Source organism: Nanorana parkeri, unplaced genomic scaffold (genome assembly GCF_000935625.1).
Source record: "Nanorana parkeri isolate BGI_ZX_2015 unplaced genomic scaffold, ASM93562v1 scaffold62, whole genome shotgun sequence".
NCBI classification, from domain to species: domain Eukaryota; kingdom Metazoa; phylum Chordata; class Amphibia; order Anura; family Dicroglossidae; genus Nanorana; species Nanorana parkeri.
Window position 1 is genome coordinate 1,133,196 of NW_017306330.1, and position 3,801 is coordinate 1,136,996.

Consider the following 3,801-nt stretch of genomic DNA (forward strand, 5'->3'; position numbering starts at 1 on the left):
AGATAGTCCAGATAGGGGCACTTTGCAGGGCCTTGTGGCTGCAAGATAATTTAGCACGTGTGCATGGTGGCAAACCCACAGACACCTGTGGGTTCTGTGCGAGATCTCTGGAGATAGACTGAACCCTTGGGTAGCTTCCCCAAGTTACAGTAAATAGTCAGTGATAGTAATGTGTCGACACCCGTGTGCAGGAAGTTTGTTGCGCGTTTTGTGTCCCATAAGTAGAGCCAGTTGTCGCTTAAGTTACGCAAGAATATGAACATTCGGTTTAAAACTGGAAGATTGTAATGTTTTATTGGTTTGTTGCGTCTTTTTATTAACTATATTAAAATGAACATCATTGATCATCTACAATAGTCTGGTATATAAAAAATATAGAATATTGCACATCAATATTCTGTATTTTCCTTTCAAGCCAGAAAAGTTTGGAGTTTAAGCGATACCCTTTATTGTCTTACTTAAGTTAGAAAAAGTGCAAGCTTTCAGGATGCCTTAGATCTATTTTGCAGGCTTTATATCGCGTACCTGTGTGGAGACTGGATGTGGGAGGAGGCTTCCCTTGCACCTCGTGTCCTAGGGACTCTGGTATTGGGGACAGAGTCCTTATGGACAATGAGTGGCAGGAGTGCCAGAGATGGGATCACAGTGGAAGCCAATATCTGGTTCTGCATCAGGGTTGTGGAAATCCCGAGGTCGACAGGCCGAGGTCACACCGAGCAGGCAGAGCAGGTACAAAAGGAGAAGGCATAGGCAGTGCAGTGAAGCAATCCGAAGTCAAGGGTATAGGCAAACAAGAATGGTCAAACGTTCCGAGGTCAAGGGCAGGCTGCAGGCAAACAAGGTCAAAGTCAATCCGGGTCAATAATCAAAGGTCCTGTAACAAGGAACAGGAGACGTCAGGGCGGTTGAAGAGACAATCCAGCAATGAGTTGGTGTGGAGTCTGAGTTTAAATAGGGAGGAAAATATCTGGAGAGCTGAAAATATCCTGTGCGCCATTTGGCGCGTTTTTCCACGCCCAATCCGTGGCGCGCGCAAGTGTAGTACGGGAACCCGGACTTGGCGCATGCGCGGAAGCAGCAGGTCTCTGACACTTTATGCAATCTGTATATAAGCCTAAAGAAGGGATCCAAGATATCCTGAAAACTTGCATCTTTAATAAATTAAGCTAGATAATAAAGGGTATAACTTAAACTCCAAACGCTCTGCATTAATTGATGTCTAATGTGGTACAATACTCTACTACCCCTTTCATGCCAGCAGATGGAGCTCTAGTCTCCTCTTCCTGCATTTTTCGGAGGAGATTTGAGGGAGGAACCTAATCTTCAGAATTACCCAGCTAAATAAATTAGCCAGAGCAGAGATTCACTGTTTCTCCCTTCACTTTCCTGCTTAGTTTAGATGGGACCATTGGGGCCCTTTCACATAGGCTGATCAGGAGTGAATTAGTACAGGGATCCAGGGTCGTCCCGAGGGTGGGTGTCACCTGGAGCAGAGACTGGGTGATGCTGTGACATCATCGCGCATGCGCGGTCGCCTTATTGATGCCTGCCAGCATCCATCTTCACCCGGCGGGATGGGTTGACACCATGGCCGTTCACCCGGCGGGATGGGGTGGCCGAGTGCCCGACTTTTCACAAAATGACTGACGGTCACCCCTGCAATGGTGGCACCCGGGTGCGGGCCACCCACCCCCCGTTGTGACGCCACTGCATGGATCCCCTCCTGATTGGAGCAGTAGGGATCAGATGCAATAGCTTAAAAAACTAAAGCCTTAATCAAACGGAGAGTCTGGAGGCAAACGGCTCTTTCTGCTCTCTCTCTATCGAAATCCGGCTCTGCTCTACTTTGGGAATCACAAGATATGATTGAACCCTGTATCAAATGTTTTTTTTGTAGAACAAACCTTCTCTATAAAAAGTGAAACTAAACCGTATCAATTTAAAAATGTTTAAATATAAAACCGATGGATGAAAACTAATGAACTCCTGCTGCAGTCAAGAGGAAGTCACCTCTTCCGCAGTGATCAGACTGTAACTTTGTATCCAATTACAAGGTGGGAGGCTGCATGCAGGGGCTGATTTGTGTTATTTATTAATACAGCCGAGAACTGCACAGACACAGGGTTTACATGATTCCTGGGCCTGCATCTCAGTCCAGTAAGTAGATAGTGACCCCGCATGATGGCTGAGCAAAGATGATGTCGTCCTTCTGGGGACAAAATCAGATGAATGCATTGTCAGGGAAAGTACTGTGTTCTCTGTGAGCGGTAGTACGTACTGGAAATGGTAGACTAAAACATAACTATACTTGTGGCATGTACGCTGGTAATAATGTATCTAATGACATCTGAATATTCAATCTTGAATATTTAGGGTCATGCACAAGTCCATATTTACTTAATAAAGGTATTGCTATGATGACCGTGGCTTTTTAGGACCTTCAAGCTGCTTCAGCTCCTTCAAGCTGAACTTGAATATGTTCCTCTATAGCCACGAAATCCACTTTGTTTGCACCAAATGCCGTTGTAGACCTAGAAATTACCATGTAAAGGTAGCAGTGACATCATCACTGAGCTGCACATAGCTTGTGCAGAGAACAGGGCTGTGGGAGGGGCCCAGCAGGCCCTGCCCACTACATTCTGCCTGCAGAAAACTGCTGGAGGGGAAAGAGACGAGACCATTCACCCTACACAAGGAGAGAGGGCAGCAGTGAACGGTCTTTATTACAGGAGGAGGCGGAGACAAGACTAGTCACCCTGCACAAGGAGAGAGGGCAGCAGTGACCGGTCTTTATTACAGGAGGGGGCGGAGACAAGACCAGTCACCCTGCACAAGGAGAGAGGGCAGGAGGGGGCGGAGACAAGACCAGTCACCCTGCAGAAGGAGAGAGAGTAGCAGTGAGCGGTCTTTATTACAGGAGGGGGCGGAGACGAGACCGGTCACCCTGCACAAGGAGAGAGAGCAGCAGTGATTTGTCTTTATTACAGGACGGAGTGGAGACGAGACCAGTCACCCTGCAGAAGGAGAGAGAGTAGCAGTGAGCGGTCTTTATTACAGGAGGGGGCGGAGACGAGACCAGTCACCCTGCACAAGGAGAGAGCAGCAGTGAGCAGTCTTTATTGCAGGAGGGGGAGGAGACTAGACCAGTCACCCTGCACAAGGAGAGAGAGCAGCACTGACTGGTCTTTATTAGAGGAAGCTCCAAGTCTCACACTGGTTCACTACACAGATCTGGAAGCAATGCACAAGCTCACCAAGATTCCATTGACTCTTGTATGAGGACAAAATCTTCTTATCCCAGAGTTCAGTTTTCAACGCCAACTTCCATTTCCTACAATCACTAGTTTCCACTCTCTGGCTTCTCTCACCCTCTTGCAGGAAGCAACACGATTAAGAAACAAGTGAAGCTCACGAGCCGTTGCGATCCCTCCCCCACCCCCCCGGCAATCAAGTTTCTTAGTTGTAACTTAAGCCGTAAAAGAACTTGTGAACAATCAGAAAGCTGTTTTTGCAAATCACATTACAATCATCCTGAATGCATTAGCGTTTAATGAGCCCCGGCGCTGGACATCGTGGAGCCGCGGACTCGCAAATACGCTCAGGCCGCTATCTGAGACTTGTAACAGGAGCTCGTAAAAAACATTTCAGAGCCGAATAACTATCGGCACATAGCAGACGGGCAATACGGGTTATTATTTTTCTTCTGTACTTACTGATGAACAGCATCCAGTTTTTTATTAATAACTGAGTTTTATTTAGGTTTCCATTTTTTAGTCTTTCCCGCAAGACCCCCCTCCCCCC

At 47.2% G+C, this 3,801-nt stretch overlaps 1 protein-coding gene across 1 annotated transcript in view; it reads left to right on the forward strand.

Annotated features, from left to right (window-relative positions):
* Positions 1–3,801, forward strand: part of DIAPH2 (diaphanous related formin 2) — a 909,560-nt gene that overhangs the window by 302,189 nt on the left and 603,570 nt on the right. The gene's annotated exons all lie outside the window — the stretch shown is intronic.